Source organism: Triticum aestivum, chromosome 2A, assembly GCF_018294505.1.
Source record: "Triticum aestivum cultivar Chinese Spring chromosome 2A, IWGSC CS RefSeq v2.1, whole genome shotgun sequence".
Classification (NCBI taxonomy): domain Eukaryota; kingdom Viridiplantae; phylum Streptophyta; class Magnoliopsida; order Poales; family Poaceae; genus Triticum; species Triticum aestivum.
Window position 1 is genome coordinate 212,637,826 of NC_057797.1, and position 17,889 is coordinate 212,655,714.

Consider the following 17,889-nt stretch of genomic DNA (forward strand, 5'->3'; position numbering starts at 1 on the left):
GAGCATGAATTAAGCTTGGGGATGCTTGATACGTCTCCAACGTATCTATAATTTTTGATTGCTCCATGCTATATTATCTACTGTTTTGGACATTATTGGGCTTTATTATCCACTTTCATATTATTTTTGCGACTAACCTATTAACCGGAGGCCCAGCCCAGAATTGCTGTTTTTTGCCTGTTTTAGGGTTTCGAAGAAAAGGAATATCAAACGGAGTCCAAGCGGAATGAAACCTTCGTGAACGTGATTTTCTCAACGAACAAGACCCAGGAGACTTGGACCCTACGTCAAGACACAAAAGAGGAGGCCACGAGGTAGGGGGCGCGCCTACCCCCAGGCGCGCCCTCCACACTCGTGGGCCCCCTGTTGCTCCACCGATGTACTACTTCCTCCTATATATACCTACGTACCCCCAAACGATCAGATACGGAGCCAAAACCCTAATTTCACCGCCATAACTTTCTGTATCCACGAGATCCCATCTTGGGGCCTGTTCCGGAGCTCCGCCGGAGGGGGCATCGATCATGGAGGGCTTCTACATCAACACCATAGCCCCTCCGATGAAGTGTGAGTAGTTCACCTCAGACCTACAGGTCCATAGTTAGTAGCTAGATGGCTTCTTCTCTCTTTTTGGATCTCAACACAATGTCCCCCCCTCTCTTGTGGAGAACTATTCGATGTAATCTTCTTTTTGTGGTGTGTTTGTTGAGATCGATGAATTGTGGGTTTATGATCAAGTCTATCTATGAAAAATATTTGAATCTTCTCTGAATTATTTTATGTATGATTGGTTATCTTTGCAAGTCTCTTCAAATTATTAGTTTGGTTTGGCCTACTAGATTGATCTTTCTTGCAATGGGAGAAGTGCTTAGCTTTGGGTTCAATCTTGTGGTGTCCTTTCCCAGTGAAAGTAGGGGCACCAAGGCACGTATTGTATTGTTGCCATCGGGGATAACAAGATGGGGTTTTCATCATATTGCATGAGTTTATCCCTCTACATCATGTCATCTTGCTTAAGGCGTTACTCTGTTTTCATTAACTTAATACTCTAGATGCATGCTGGATAGCGGTCGATGAGTGGAGTAATAGTAGTAGATGTAGGCAGGAGTCGGTCTACTTGTCTCGGACGTGATGCTTATATACATGATCATACCTAGATATTCTCATAACTATTCTCAATTTTGTCAATTGCTCAACAGTAATTTATTCACCCACCGTAGAATACTTATGCTCTCGAGAGAAGCCACTAGTGAAACCTATGGCCCCCGGGTCTATCTTCATTATATTAATCTCCCAATACTTAGTTATTTCCTTTGCTTTTATTTTACTTTGCATCTTTATCATAAAAATACCAAAAATATTATCTTATCATATCTATCAGATCTCACTCTCGTAAGTGGCCGTGTAGGGATTGACAACCCCTTATCGCGTTGGTTGCGAGGATTTATTTGTTTTGTGTTGGTACGAGGGACTGGCGTGTAGCCTCCTGCTGGATTGATACCTTGGTTCTCAAAAACTGAGGGAAATACTTATGCTACTTTGCTGCATCATCCCTTCCTCTTCAGGGAAAACCAACGCAGTGCTCAAGAGGTAGCACCGTACAACCAAAAAAATTCATGATGAATTATGAGAGGACTTTTTTGGAATAGCAGAGGTCTGAAAGACTTGGCTAAAAGAAGATTTCTAGTGGATGCTTCTATCGAACATGGGTTGGACTTTATCGCCCTTTCTGAAACATGAAGGGGTGATTTCTCGCCATAGTTCCTAACTACTTTATCGGGAGGTGTCGATTTTGATTGGCACTGCCTTCCCCTGAGAGGAAGATCAGGTGGGATCTTACTTGGGGTTAGATGCGAGACGTTGGGAGTCCGAAGTGTGGCGATGGGAGATTTCGCCGTCAAGTTTCTGATTAGATCGAAAGCTGATGGGTTTAATTGGGCACTGGTGGTGGTATATGGGGCCACGCAGCCAGAACTCAAACCAGATTTCTTGGCAGATCTTGTCCGTATTTGTGGTTCTGAGCAGCTTCCAATCTTAGTTGGAGGTGACTTCAATATTATTAGAAGGAGAGAGAAAAAGAACAATGATAATTTTGACGACAGGTGGTCGTTCATGTTTAATACCATTATAGAAAGCTTGGATCTGACATAGATAGAGCTTTCGGGTAGAAAATACTTGGGCTAATACTTTGCCAACTCCTATGTTTGAGAAGCTCGATCGTGTCCTCACGAGTGTTGACTGGGAGCAGAAGTTCCCTCTGGTAACAGTCCAGGCGTTATCGCGCGGAATCTCAGACCAGACCCCTCTACTAGTTGACTCGGGTGAGGCAACGCATGTGGGGAATAAAAATACATTCTCTTTTGAATGGGCGTGGTTTGAAAGAGAAGATTTTTTCAAGCTAATAGCCAGGGAATGGGCTAAAGATGCAGGAGGAAGGTCTTCTGTTGAGAGATGGCAGAATAAGATCAGGCACTTGAGAAGTTTCTGACGTGGGTGGGCTAAGCATCTCAGTGGGATATATAAGGTTGAAAAGGAAAGGCTCCTTACCCTTATTCAAGCCTTAGATGTAATAGCCGAATCCACAATTCTAGAAACCGTGGAACTTCATGCTAAAGTAGACGCGGAGATGCGATTGAAAGAACTCCTACGAGAGGAGGAATTTAAGAGGGCATTGCAGGCCAAGGTTCACAAAGTTGTCCAAGGGGACGCCAACACTCAATTTTTTCACATGATCGCCAATGGCAAGCATAGAAAGAAAAGAATATTTCATCTTGAGCAAGATGAGGGGGCGATTTTAGGACAGGAAAACCTAAAATTATACATAACCAACTACTACAAGCAGCCTTTTGGGCCTCTGCAGGATAATTTCGTGTCCCTGGATGAGTCGAGGATTGTGGATGTTACTCAACTTGCTATAGATGAAAATGATCTTTTGACTGCCGCGTTTTCAGAGAAAGAGGTGTTTGAAGCTATTTCGCAGATGAAGAATAATAAAGCTCCGGGCCCGGATGGATTTCCAGCGGAGTTTTATAAAGAATGCTGGCATATTATTAAAGGGGATTTGTTACCGATGTTCCATGATTTATTCTCTGGACAGCTTCAGTTGTTTCACCTAAATTTTGGAACGATTACTTTGCTATCTAAGAAAACAGAGGCCGTGAGAATTGAGCAGTTCAGGCCGATCTGTCTTGTTAACGTAAGTTTCAAAATTTTCACCAAGGTTGGGACTAATAGACTCACGTAGATTGCGCACTCTGTGGTGCAGCCGTCCCAAACTGCTTTCATGCCGGACAGAAACATCCTAGAAGGGGTTGTGGTCCTTCATGAAACGCTCCATGAAATTCACACGAAAAAACTAGATGGGGTTGTTTTCAAAGTGGATTTCGAAAAAGCGTACGACAAAGTTAAATGGCCATTTCTTCAACAAGCTTTGCGTATGAAAGGATTTGATCCAACCTGGAGACAACAAGTAGAATCTTTCACGCAAAAAGGAAGTGTTGAAATCAAAGTAAATGACGACATAGGTCATTACTTCCAAACACATAAGGGCCTGAGACAAGGAGATCCGGTGTCACCTATTCTGTTCAACATTGTGTTTGACATGTTGACGATTCTAATAGGAAGGGCTAAGGATGGTGGTCAAGTAGGAAGTCTGGTACCTCATCTAGTGGATGGAGGTGTGTCTGTCCTACAGTACGCCGATGATACTATCATCTTCATGGAGCATGACTTGGCAAAAGCGAGAAACATGAAGCTCGTCTTATGCTTATTCGAACAATTGACCGGACTAAAGATTAATTTCCACAAGAGCAAATTGTTTTGTTTTGGAAGAGCCAATGAGGAACAAGAGGCCTATAAGGAATTGTTCGGGTGTGAATTGGGGGATTTACCTTTCACTTATTTGGGAATACCAATTCACCATCGTAAGCTAGCAAACAGAGAATGGAAGTGCATTGAGGACTTGAGGATCGATTTGAGAAGAAACTTAGTTGCTGGAAGGGCAAACTCATGTCATATGGAGGCCGTTTAATTCTCATTAATTCGGTTCTCACGAGTATGCCTATGTTTCTCTTGTCTTTTTTCGAGGTACCAGTTGGAGTTCGGAAAAGACTAGATTTCTATTGGTCCCGTTTGTTCTGGTAGAGTGATGATCTGAAGCGAAAGTATAGACTCGCTAAATGGGATATTATTTGTCAATTGAAAGACCAAGGGGGTCTAGGTCTCGAAAATCTTGAGGTGAAGAACATATGTGTTCTCAGCAAATGGCTGTATAAGCTATCTGGTGAGACAGAGGCTACATGGGCACAGATTCTGCGTAATAAATACCTTCATTCCAAAACTTTATCCCAGGTGAGAGTGAGGCCGATGGATTCGCCTTTCTGGAAAGGACTGATGAGAGTTAAATCAGTTTTTTTCAATCGGACAAAGTTTGTGATCGGTAACGGTACTTCTATGAGATTCTGGGAGGATACATGGCTAGGGGACTCGCCCCTCGCGCTTCAATATCCTTCTCCTTATAGCATTGTTCAATGGAGAGACGCGTCCGTTGGGACGGTGTTTCAGTCCACGCCTCTCAATATTCACTTCAGGAGAGTGCTAGCAGGAAAGCTTTGGGAAGCTTGGCTCCATCTTATGAGAAGACTGGTGGATGTGCAGCTTTCTCAATGACCCGATCAGTTGTGTTGGAAGCTAACTAGGAATGGAGAGTTTACGGTTAAATCCATGTATCTGGATGTTATTAATTCTAACTCTATTCCTACTTCGAAACATGTTTGGCATGTCAGAGTACCTTTGAGAGTTAAAGTGATTATGTGGTTTGTACACAAACAAGTCATTTTAACTAAGGATAACTTGGTAAAACGCAACTGGACTGAGTCTACTAGATGTAGTTTTTGTGATCGGGATGAATCCATCAAACACCTCTTTCTTGACTGCCCATTGGCAAAAAAATTATGGCGGACAATTCACATAGCCTTTAGTATTACTCCTCCGAATAATATCAACACGTTATTTGGGACGTGGCTTGATGGGATAGTGCCCGAAACATCGAGACACATTCGTGTAGGAGTATGTGCTTTATTATGGGCTATCTAGAATTGCAGAAATGATCTTGTCTTTAACAGAACAACAAATACTCATTTTTTGCAGGTTATCTTTCGAGCCACTACGTTGATCCGTATGTGGTTGCTACTCACTCCGTCGGATGCCAGGGAGCGTTTGATTACTGGATCTATCCGATGGGAGATGGTAGCATGGGCTATTTTCAACCGGTTTGGATGGCGGTCATGTAATAGGATAGGCAATTAGTTTCCTATCTTTATTTTGCCAGCCGGTTTTGGCTTCATTTTTTTAGCTCTTTGTGAACATCGTCTTGTTCCTTTTTTGGAGACTTTAAGACCTCTGTCGAACTGTTTTGCTTAGTAATAAAGGTGGCTGTATGCATCGTTCTGATGCAGAGGCTGGGGTCGTCCCCCTTTTCCAAAAAAATCCCTTTTGATTTATGGGAATGACTAAATAAGAAATGGAAGAAAGTTATGATAGAATTTCAAGACGGGACTCACTAATTCCTTCTTGATTTCAAATCCCCATGAAACCTATATTCCCTAGCTCTAATTACCCGCAACTAGACACATCGGGTAGGAATAACCCTTCACAATTAACCCAACGGTCACTGAGAACAGATATCATATGCCAAAAATCATCAGGAAAGCTCAAATTACCATGTCAATCAACTCCATGACGTTAAAATAAAGCCATTATACGGAATGAAAGAGGATTCAAGCTACAAAACTTCACTTAGCCAAATTCGCCTCTTGCTTAAATGTCAGATACAGGAGTTTGTATACATGACAAGGTCTCTAATTTGTTTAACTCCTAACAGCAAACTCTTAACACAAGTAGTAATAGCTCTTGAGCACCACCACCTCAGATAGGGGAAAGCAATCTAGAAGAGAGATGTCCCCTTGCCCTACTTGTCTCCATCGATCTCAAAATGCTTGCACCTCTGCGTAGATAGAGGAATAATAACGAATGAGCAGGCATAACAAAATAAAAAGAAAAATGTTCATTTTTCAAGATAAAAGGAACAAACCTTGATGACACGCTGGGAGTAGTTCTTGCAGCACTGGCATTGTAGCTTCAGCACAATCTTCTTGCTGGGTTTTGCCTGAAAAATGTCACAACATTAGCATTGCACAAATGCTTCTAATCTTTATCAGACAAATACACTACACAACACACCATAAGTACCATGGCGGTGAATTGGTCAACAAATCAGATAAACTATACTGAACTATATATATCGTGTTGGCAGGTCGATAGACAATCACAAGCAACGATGCCGCCATACCTTCTTGTGGAAAACAGGCTTGGTCTAACCACAATATCCTGACTGCTTGCTGTTGAAGGAAATATGCCCTAGAGGCAATAATAAAGTTGTTATTTATATTTCCTTATATCATGATAAATGTTTATTATTCATGCTAGAATTGTATTAACTGGAAACTTAGTACATATGTGAATACATAGACAAACAGAGTGTCACTAGTATGCCTCTACTTGACTAGCTCGTTAATCAAAGATGGTTAAGTTTCCTAGCCATGGACAAGAGTTGTCATTTGATGAACGACATCACATCATTAGATAATGATGTGATTGACTTGACCCATCCATTGGCTTAGCACTATGATCGTTTAGTTTATTACTATTGCTTTCTCCATAACTTATATATGTTCCTATGACTATCAGATTATGCAACTCCTGAATACCGGAGGAACACTTAGTGTGTTATCAAACGTCACAACATAACTGGGTGATTATAAATATGCTCTACAGGTGTCTTTGATGGTGTTTGTTGAGTTGGCATAGATCAAGATTAGGATTTGTCACTCCGATTATCGGAGAGGTATCTCTGGGCCCTCTCGGTAATGCACATCACTATAAGCCTGGCAAGCAATGTGACTAATGAGTTAGTTACAAGGTGATGCATTACAGAATGAGTAAAGAGACTTGCCGGTAACGAGATTGAACTAGGTATTGAGATACCGACGATCGAATCTCGGGCAAGTAACATACCGATGACAAAGGGAACAACGTATATTGTTATGCGGTTTGACCGATAGAGATCTTCGTAGAATATGTAGGAACCAATATGGGCATCCAGGTTCCGCTATTGGGTATTGACTAGAAGTGAGTATCGTCCATGTCTACATAGTTCTCGAACCCGTAGGGTTCGCATGCTTAACGTTCGATGACGATCAGTATTATGAGTTTATGTGTTTTGATGTACCGATGGTAGTTCGGAGTTCCGGATGTGATCATAGACATGATGACGAGTCTCGAATTGGTCGAGACGTAAAGATTGATATATTGGACGATGTTATTCGGACACCAGATGAGTTCCGGGGGTCACCGGATAAATATCAGAGTGTCGGGGGGTTTTCGGAACCCCCGGGGGAACTAATGGGCCAACATGGGCCTTGTGTGAGAGAGAGGAGAGGACCTAGGGCTTGCCGCGCCCCCCCTTGAGGAGTCCGAATTTGACTAGGAGGGGCGGCGCCCCCCTCTCCTTCCTTCTCCCTCTCCCCCTCTCCTTCCTTCCCCCTCTCTTCCTTGTTGGAAACCTACTAGGAATAGGATTCCCATTCCTAGTAGGAATCCTACTTGGGGCACGCCCCTATAGGGCCGGCCGGCCTCCCCCTTGCTCCTTTATAAACAGGGGCAAGGGGCACCCTAGCACACACAAGTTGATTGTTTAGCCGTGTGCGGTGCCCCCCTCCACAGAATTCCACCTCGGTCATATCGTTGTAGTGCTTAGGCGAAGCCCTGCGTCGGTAACTTAATCATCACCATCATCACGCCATCGTGCAGACGAAACTCTGCCTCGGCCGTAACTGATTCAAGAGTACGAGGGACGTCACCGAGCTGAAGGTGTGCAGATCGCGGAGGTGCCGTGCGTTCGGTACTTGGATCGGTTGGATCGCGAAGACGTTCGACTACATGAATCGTGTTACTAAACGCTTCCGCTTTCGGTCTACGAGGGTACGTAGACACACTCTCCCCTCTCATTGCTATGCATCTCCTATATAGATCTTGCATGTTCGTAGGTAATTTTTTTTTTGAAATACTGCGTTCCCCAACAGTGGCATGCGAGCCAGGTCTATGCGTAGATGTTATATGCACGAGTAGAACACAAAGGAGTTGTGGGCATGGATATATAGATATTGCTTGCCGTCACTTGTTGTTTCTTGATTCAGTGGTATTGTTTGATGAAGAGGCCCGGACCGACATTACATGACCGCGTTCATGAGACTGGTTCTACCGACGTGCTTTGCACACAGGTGGCTGGCAGGTGTCTGTTTCTCTAAATTTAGTTGAATCAGATTCAATGAACAATGTTCTTTCTAAAGATCAAAAAGCAATCACTACACCACGTTGTGGTTTTTATGCCGTAGGTAAGAACGGTTCTTGCTAAGCCCATAGCAACCACGTAAAACTTGTAACAACAAAGTAGAGGACATCTAACTTGTTTTCGCAGGGCATGTTGTGATGTGATATGGTCAAGACGTGATTATATAAATTGATGTATGAGATAATCATGTTTTGTAACACACTTATCGGCAACTGGCAGGAGCCATATGGTTGTCGCTTTATTGTATATAATGCAATTGCCATGTAATTGCTTTACTTTATCACTAAGCGGTAGCGATAGTCGTGGAGACAATAGTTGGCGAGACAACAACGATGCTTCGATGGAGATCAAGGTGTCAAGCCAGTGACGATGGTGATCATGATGGTGCTTTGGAGATGGAGATCAAAAGGCACAAGATGATGATGGCCATATCATATCACTTATTTTATTGCATGTGATGTTTATCCTTTCTACATCTTATTTTTCTTAGTTCGGCGGTAGCATTATAAGATGATCTCTCACTAAATTCCAAGGTACAAGTGTTCTCCCTGAGTATGCATCGTTGCTACAGTTCGTCATGTCGAGACACCACGCGATGATCGGGTGTGATAAGCTCTACGTTCACATACAACGGGTGCAAGCCAGTTTTGCACACGCAAAATACTCGGGTTAAACTTTCCTAGCATATGCAGATATGGCCTCGGAACACTGAGACCGAAAGGTCGAGCGTGAATCATATAGTAGATATGATCAACATAGTGATGTTCAGCATTGAAAGCTACTCCATCTCACGTGATGATCGGACATGGTTTAGTTGATATGGATCACGCGATCACTAAGATGATTAGAGGGATGTCTATCTAAGTGGGAGTTCTTAAGTAATATGATCAATTGAACTTAAATTTATCATGAACTTAGTCCTGATAGTATACGCATATCTATGTTGTACATCAATTGCTCGCGTATAGCTTCCGTGTTTTATTTATGATATGTTCCTAGAGAAAACTTTGTTGAAAGATGTTAGTAGCAATGATGCGGACTAGCTCCGTGATCTGAGGATTATCCTCATTGCTGCACAGAAGAATTATGTCCTTGATGCACCGCTAGTGACGGATCTATTACAGGAGCAGATGCAGACGTTATGAACTTTTTGCAAGCTTGGTATGATGACTACTTGATAGTTTAGTGCGCCATGCTTTACGACTTAGAACCGGGAATTCAAAAACATTTTGAACTCCACAGGGCATATAAGCTGTTCCAAGAGCTGAAATTTGTATTTCAGACTCATGCCTGAGTCGAGAGGTATGAGACCTCTGACAAGTACTTTGCCTACAAGATGGAGGAGAATAGCTCAACCAGTGAGCATGTGCTCAGAATGTCTGAGTACTATAATCGCTTGAATCAAGTGGGAGTTAATCTTCCAGATAAGATAGTGATTGATAGAGTTCTCTAGTCACTATCACTAAGTTACTGGAACTTCGTGATGAACTATAATATGTAAGGGATGACGAAAACGATTCCCGAGCTCTTCGCGATGCTGAAATCAGCGAAGGTAGAAAACAAGAAAAGCATCAAGTGTTGATGGTTTACAAGACCACTAGTTTCAAGTAAAAGGGCAAGGGAAAGAAAGGGAACTTCAAGAAGAATGGCAAGCAAGTTGCCACTCCCATGAAGAAGCCCAAAGCTAGACCCAAGCCTGAAACTGAGTGCTTCTACTGCAAAGGAAGTGATCACTGGAAGTGGAACTGCCCTAGATACTTGGCGGATAAGAAGGATGGCAAAGTGAACAAAGGTATATTTCATATACATGTTATTGATGTGTACTTTACTAGTGTTTATAGCAACCCCTCAGTATTTGATACTGGTTCAGTTGCTAAGAGTAGTAACTCGAATCGGGAGTTGCAAAATAAACAGAGACTAGTTAAGGGCGAGGTGATGATGTGAGTTGGAAGTGATCCCAAGGTTGATAAGATCACCATCGCACACTCCCTTTACCTTCGGGATTAGTCTTGAACCTAAAATAAATGTTATTTGGTGTTTGCATTGAGCATAAATATGATTGGATCATGTTCATTACAATACGGTTATTCATTTAAGTCAAAGAATAATTGTTGTTCTATTTACATAAATAAAACATTCTATGGTCATACACTCAATATAAATGTTTGATCGTAGTAATACACATATTCATAATATTGAAGCCAAAAGATGCAAAGTTAATAATGATAGTGCAACTTATATGTGGCACTGCCGTTTAGGTCATATTGGTGTAAAGCGCATGAAGAAACTCCATGCTGATGGACTTTTGGAATCACTTGATAATGAATCACTCGATGCTTGCGAACCATGACTCATTGGTGAGATGACTAAGACTCCATTCTTCGGAACAATGGAGCGAGCAATAGACTTGTTGGAAATAATACATACTGATGTGTGCGGTCCAATGAGTGTTGAGGCTCGCGGCGGGTATCATTATTTTTTGACCTTCACAGATGATTTGAGCAGATATGGGTATATCTAATTAATAAAACACAACTCTAAAATGTTTGAAAAGTTCAAAGAATTTCAGAGTAAAGTGGAGAATCATTGTAACAAGAAAATAAAGTTTCTACGATCTGATCGCGGAGACGAAATATTTGAGTTACGAGTTTGCTCTTCACTTGAAACAATGTGGAATAGTTTCACAACTCACGCCACCTGGAACACCACAATGTAATGGTGAGTTCGAATGTCATAACCGTACTTTATTAGATATGGTGCAATCTATGATGTCACTTACCGAATTACCACTATCGTTTTGGGGTTATGCATTAGAGACAGTTGCATTCACATTAAATAGGGCACCGTCTAAAAATCCGTTGAGATGACACAATATGAACTGTGGTTTAGCAAGAAACCTAAGCTGTCATTTCTTATAGTTTGGGGTTGCGATGCTTATGGGAAAGAGTTTCAGCCTGATAAGCTCAAACCCAAATCAAAGAAGTGCGTCTTCATAGGATACCCAAAAGAAACTATTTGGTACACCTGCTATCACAGATCCAAAGGCAAGATCTTTGTTGCTAAGAGTGGATCCTTTCTAGAGAAGGACTTTCTCTCGAAAGAAGTGAGTGGGAGGAAAGTAGAACTTGATGAGGTAATTGTACTTGCTCCCTTATTGGAAACTAGTTCATCACAGAAATCAGTTCCAGTGATTCCTACACCAGTAAGTGAGGAAACTAATGATGATGATCATGAAACTTCTGATCAACTTACTACCGAACCTCGTAGGTCAACCAGAGTAAGATCCACACCAGAGTGGTACGGTAATCCTGTTCTGGAGGTCATGTTACTTGACCATGATGAACCTACGAACTATGAGGAAGTGATGATGAGCCCAGATTCTGCAAAATGGCTTGAGGCCATGAAATCTGAGATGGGATCCATGTATGAGAACAAAGTGTGGACTTTGGTTGACTTGCCCGATGATCAGGAAGCCATAGAGAATAAGTGGATCTTAAAGAAGAAGACTGACGCTGATGGTAATATTACTGTCTACGAAGCTCGACTTGTTGCGAAAGGTTTTTCACAAGTTCAAGGAGTTGACTGCGATGAGACCTTCTCACCCCTAGCGATGCTTAAGTCCGTCCAAATCATGTTAGCAATTGCCGCATTTATTGATTATGAAATTTGGCAAATGGATGTCAAAACTGCATTCCTTAATGGATATCTTAAAGAAGAGTTGTATATGATGCAACCAGAAGGTTTTGTCAATCCTAAAGATGCTAACAAAGTGTGCAAGCTCCAGCGATCCATCTATGGACTAGTGCAAGCATCTCAGAGTTGGAATATATGCTTTGATGAGTCGATCAAAGCATATAGTTTTATATAGACTTGCAGTGAAGCCTGTATTTACAAGAAAGTGAGTGGGAGCACTACAACCTTTCTGATAAGTATATGTGAATGACATATTGTTGATCAGAAATGATGTAGAATTTTCTGGAAAGCATAAAGGAGTGTTTGAAAGGAGTTTTTCAAGGAAAGACCTCGGTAAAGATGCTTACATATTGAGGATCAAGATCTATAGATATAGATCAAGATGCTTGATAAGTTTTTTCAATAAGTACATACATTGACAAGATTTTGGAGTAGTTCAAAATGGAACAATCAAAGAAGGAGTTCTTGCCTATGTTGCAAGGTGTGAAGTTGAGTAAAGACTCAAAACCCGACCACGACAGAAAATAGAAGAGAATGAAAAGTCATTCCCTATGCCTTAGTCATAGGTTCTATAAAGTATGCTATCTTGTGTACCAGACCTATTGTGTACCTCACCATGAGTTTGGCAAGAGGGTACAATAGTGATCCAGGGTTGAATCACTAAACAATGGTCAAAATTATCCTTAGTGGAATAATGAAATGTTTCTCGGTTGTGGAGGTGACAAAGAGTTCATCGTAAGGAGTTACATTGACGCAAGCTTTGACACCGATCTGGATGACTCTAAGTCTCAATCTAGATACATATTGAAAGTGGGAGAGATTAGCTAGAGTAGCTGCGTGCAGAGAATTGTAGACATAGAAAATTTGCAAAATACATACGGCTCTGAATGTGGCAGACCCGTTGACTAAACTTCTCTCACAAGCAAAACATGATCACTCTTTGGGTGTTAATCACATAGCGTGTGAACTAGATTATTGACTCTAGTAAACCCTTTGGGTATTAGTCACATGGAGATGTGAACTAATCACATAAAGATGTGAACTATTGGTGTTAAATCACATTACAATATAATCTAGATTATTGACTCTAGTGCAAGTGAGAGACTGAAGGAAATATGCCCTAGAGGCAATGATAAAGTTATTATTTATATTTCCTTATATCATGATAAATGTTTATTATTCATGCTAGAATTGTATTAACCGGAAACTTAGTACATATGTGAATACATAGACAAACAGAGTGTCACTGGTATGCCTCTACTTGACTGGCTTGTTAATCAAAGATGGTTAAGTTTCCTAGCCATGGACAAGAGTTGTCATTTGATGAACAAGATCACATCATTAGAGAATGATGTGATTGACTTGACCCATCCGTTAGCTTAGCACTATGATCGTTTAGTTTATTGCTATTTCTTTCTCCATAACTTATACATGTTCCTATGACTATGAGATTATGCAACTCCCGAATACCGGATGAACACTTAGTGGGCTATCAAATGTCACAACATAACTGGGTGATTATAAATATGCTCTACAGGTGTCTCCGATGGTGTTTGTTGAGTTGGCATAGATCGAGATTAGGATTTGTCACTTCGATTGTCGGAGAGGTATCTCTAGGCTCTCTCGGTAATGCACATCACTATAAGCCTGGCAAGCAATGTGACTAATGAGTTAGTTACGGGATGATGCATTACGGAACGAGTAAAGAGACTTTCCAGTAACGAGATTGAACTAGGTATTGAGATACCGATGATCGAATCTCGGGAAAGTAACATATCGATGACAAAGGGAACAACATACATTGTTATGCGATTTGACCGATAAAGATCTTCGTAGAATATGTAGGAACCAATATGGGCATCCAGGTTCCGCTATTGGTTATTGACCGGAAGTGAGTCTCGTCCATGTGTACATAGTTCTCGAACCCATAGGGTCCGCACACTTAACGTTCGATGACGATCGGTATTTCGAGTTTATGTGTTTTGATGTACCGAAGGTAGTTCGGAGTCCCGGATGTGATCACGGACATGAAGAGGAGTCTCGAAATGGTCGAGACGTAAAGATTGATATATTGGACGATGTTATTCGGACACCGGATGAGTTCCGGGGGTCACAAGATAAATATCGGAGTGCCGGGGGGTTATCGGAACCCCCGAGGGAACTAATGGGCCAACATGGGCCTTGTGTGAGAGAGAGGAGAGGGCCTAGGGCTGGCCGCACGCCCCCCATTAAGGAGTCCAAATTGGACTAGGAGGGGGTGGCGCCCCCCTCTCCTTCCTTCTCCCTCTCCTTCCTTCCCCCTCTCTTCCTTGTTGGAAACCTACTAGGAATAGGATTCCTATTCCTAGTAGGAATCCTACTTGGGGCGCGCCCCTATAGGGCCGGCCAGCCTCCCTCTTGCTCCTTCATATACGGGGGCAGGGGCACCCTAGCACACAAAAGTTAATTGTTTAGCAGTGTGCGGTGCCCCCCTCCACAGAATTCCACCTCGGTCATATCGTTGTAGTGCTTAGGCGAAGCCCCGTGTCGGTAACTTCATCATCACCGTCATCACGCCGTCGTGCTGACGAAACTCTCCCTCGGCCTCATCTGGATCAAGAGTACAAGGGACGTCATAGAGCTGAACGTGTGCAGATCGCGGAGGTGCTGTGCGTCGGTACTTGGATCGGTTGGATCGCGAAAATGTTCGACTACATCAACTGCCTTACTAAACGCTTCCACTTTCGGTCTACGAGGGTACGTAGACACACTCTCCCCTCTCATTTCTATCCATCTCCTAGTTAGATCTTGCGTGTTTGTAGGTAATTTTCTTTGAAATACTGCGTTCCCTAACAGCTGTCATAACGACGCTTTCCCTGGGCAGACAGACTATCCTTACCCTTCTGGTACTGAGTGACCTTGTGAAGTGTGTGCTTCTTGCACTCCTTGTTTTTGCAGTAGGTCTTCTTGGTCTTCGGAACGTTCACCTAAATAGTATTTGCAACAACAAATAGGGTTTGCATGAAATTGGATACAAGTTTGGATGGCATTGCAATAATAAAAAAGGGCTCTAGAAACAAGTGCAGGAATGTTCAAAAAATACTAAGAAAACCTATACTACAAAGTTCAATTAGGTCCTCAGAAACATGCTTATGGTTGTCATCATAAGGATAATTAGGTCTCAAACATTTCATGCCATAGTAGGACCCCAAAATTCAATATTAAATATTAAATAGTAAGATTTGAAATTGTAGTATAAGCTACATAAGAATATGATATATCACTTGGCAAGAGAGAAGCATCCCAAGTTAAGGTGAAACATTGAATGGAATTAATGACAAATGGTTATCTGCTGAGGGAATGCATACCCAGTTTTACTGATCAGGTTTTAGTAGTATCATGAAATGTGAAGTTGCATGAGGCACAACCTTGACAAGGTCACTTCACAATATTACACATTTAAAGATGCATGAATACAAGTTATAGTCCATCTAAACAGAGGGAAGACCAAATTAGATTTGATCCTGACACGAAGATCTATTGATTCCTTCTCAAACCAAGAGCACGCCCGCCTGACATAACTAATACAGCATTTTACATATCTAAGGAGCATTTAATACTTGGTAATTAGGAACGTGAAGCGGTACAAAATCTCATACAAATATACAGTAATTAAGAACTAGTGTTACATGGTTCAGAGATCTATAACTCAGAAACTTGATCAAAGAAACCCTAAAACTGAAGAACTAATCATTTAGTCCGCATGAATACACCAAAGCTTGAGTTTCATAGGATAGCATCAACCCTACATGTCAAAGCACTCGAAGGGAACCACTCATACAACATGAAATCTAGCAGTTATCGATCACAAACAGACCACCACGGAAAACCCACGTAAGAAGCAAAGCAGGGAAAACAACATGGATTGGCACGGATATGACAAGAGATTAAGCTTTCGGGGTGATGGAGAGGAAGGAAACGCGTACCATTTTGACGGCCGGGGAGATGGGACTCCGGCGTGCTTCCCTTTCTGGTGGAGGAATTGCGGTAAGTGGCAGTGGGGAGGGAGAGGGTTGTGGTTTTGTGGCCCTGTGCTCGCGGGCTAGGGTTTGCGAGTTGCGAGACCGTCGCTTCCTTCATGGGCATGAATGCCACTTTTATGATCAACCAACTGCACGCTTTCTGTTGGTCAGTTCCCTTCTTGGCCCACCACCAGCCCAGAATGCGAGATGGACTGGGCTTGCTGGGAGTATGACGAATGGGTTGAACTATGAGCTACCAACTAGATCTGGCTCACATGAGCTAGGAAATACCCCTAAAAACATGAATTAGGAAATTTATGGAATCGACTGGAATTTGAATTATTCGGTAGCTATTCCTCCCTCCCTCCCTCTCAGCTATTCACGTTACAACCGATTGGTTGCAACCATCCAAATCCTAGCCAAATGATAACAAAGCTATACAACGGCTATAAGTACTAGTAGAATCAGGTGCCACCGCTTAACGGGTCTAGTTTGGGCTTACAAGACAATGGGAAGCTTCTTGGGCCTTGACGATTTGGGTTTTAGTTCTGTAACTATAAACGTTTGGCTCTTGTCGACAACCTCTAGTTCTTGTACAAACGCCCTCTTCAGTAGTGGATGTGCTTCCCTGCAGGATGCCGACCCCCTCCCTGAAATGACTTGTCCCCAAGCTGGAGCCCGACGATTTTTTTCTTAAGTGACTATGATTCTTCCCATATAGCTTCGACTAGAGAGGAGTCACTCCACTGGATCAAACATTGTGCCATAGTGCTTCGACCAGATTGCCTAACTCGATGCTAAAGGATCTTCCAAGGAACCTGATATGAGCAAAGGAAGAGTGAAGTGTTTGTCACACCTTACATTCATACTAAATCACATGTTTCAACAGAGAAACATGGAAAACCGGGTGAATTTTATTGCCTCGAGGTAACTCCAAGCGATAAGCTGCGTCCCCAATCTGGTCAATTATCTTGTATGGGCCATAGTACTTGAAAACTAGTTATGATTTGCTCGATAAACCACAGAAGATTGAACATGGGGATGTAGCTTCGGGAACACCATATCACCAATTTCAAACATTATCTGAGTTCTATGTTTGTCTCCAAGGTGTTTCACCCTCTGTTGAGTTCTAAGCAAATGTTGCCTCATATAATCAACCACTACTTGTCTGTCTTGAAGCCAATGTTAAATATCTACTTAGGCTACATCATCAGAAGCAGACATGTCAAAATACACGGGGGAATGGTTATATAAAGTTTCAAAAAGGAGATTTACCAAATATAGAGTGCTAATTAGTCTTGTAGCAGAACTCACACATAGAAAGCCACTTGCTCCATTTTGTGGGATGAGCACCAATAAAACACCTCAAATAACAAATCACTTATTGGTTGAACCTCTTTGTTTGACAATATGTAGCTGGGTGATATGAAAAACTCATGTTAAGGTGAGCACATGTGCTTTTAACTAGAGTTTCCTAGAATGTACTGGTTAAAATAGGGTATGTATCTGACACAATCAAATCAGGCATACCATGTAACTCGTAAACATTATCTAAGAAAACTTCGGCAATCTTTTGAGCGGTGTAAGGATGCTTTAGAGCCAGGAAATGACCATATTTTGCAAACTTGTCAATAACGAACAGAATAGAATCCACTGTGACAGTATCCTAGGCTATTTTGGGCATAGGAAGAGGAGATAATAGTCATGGATGGTTAACTCTTTCAGGTTTAGCCTGCTAAAAAATCACACATGGTTGTAATTTATTATTGATAAAGCTTTTCATAC

At 42.0% G+C, this 17,889-nt stretch overlaps 1 non-coding gene and 1 pseudogene across 1 annotated transcript; both read right to left on the reverse strand.

Moving 5' to 3' along the window:
* Window positions 1-5,944: 5,944 nt before the first annotated feature.
* On the reverse strand, window positions 5,945-16,130 carry LOC123185182 (60S ribosomal protein L36a-like; annotated as a pseudogene).
* Window positions 15,217-15,288, reverse strand: LOC123038428 (small nucleolar RNA R66). Its single transcript, XR_006417872.1, has one exon. It is a non-coding gene; the product is annotated as a small nucleolar RNA R66 (small nucleolar RNA).
* Window positions 16,131-17,889: the final 1,759 nt, after the last annotated feature.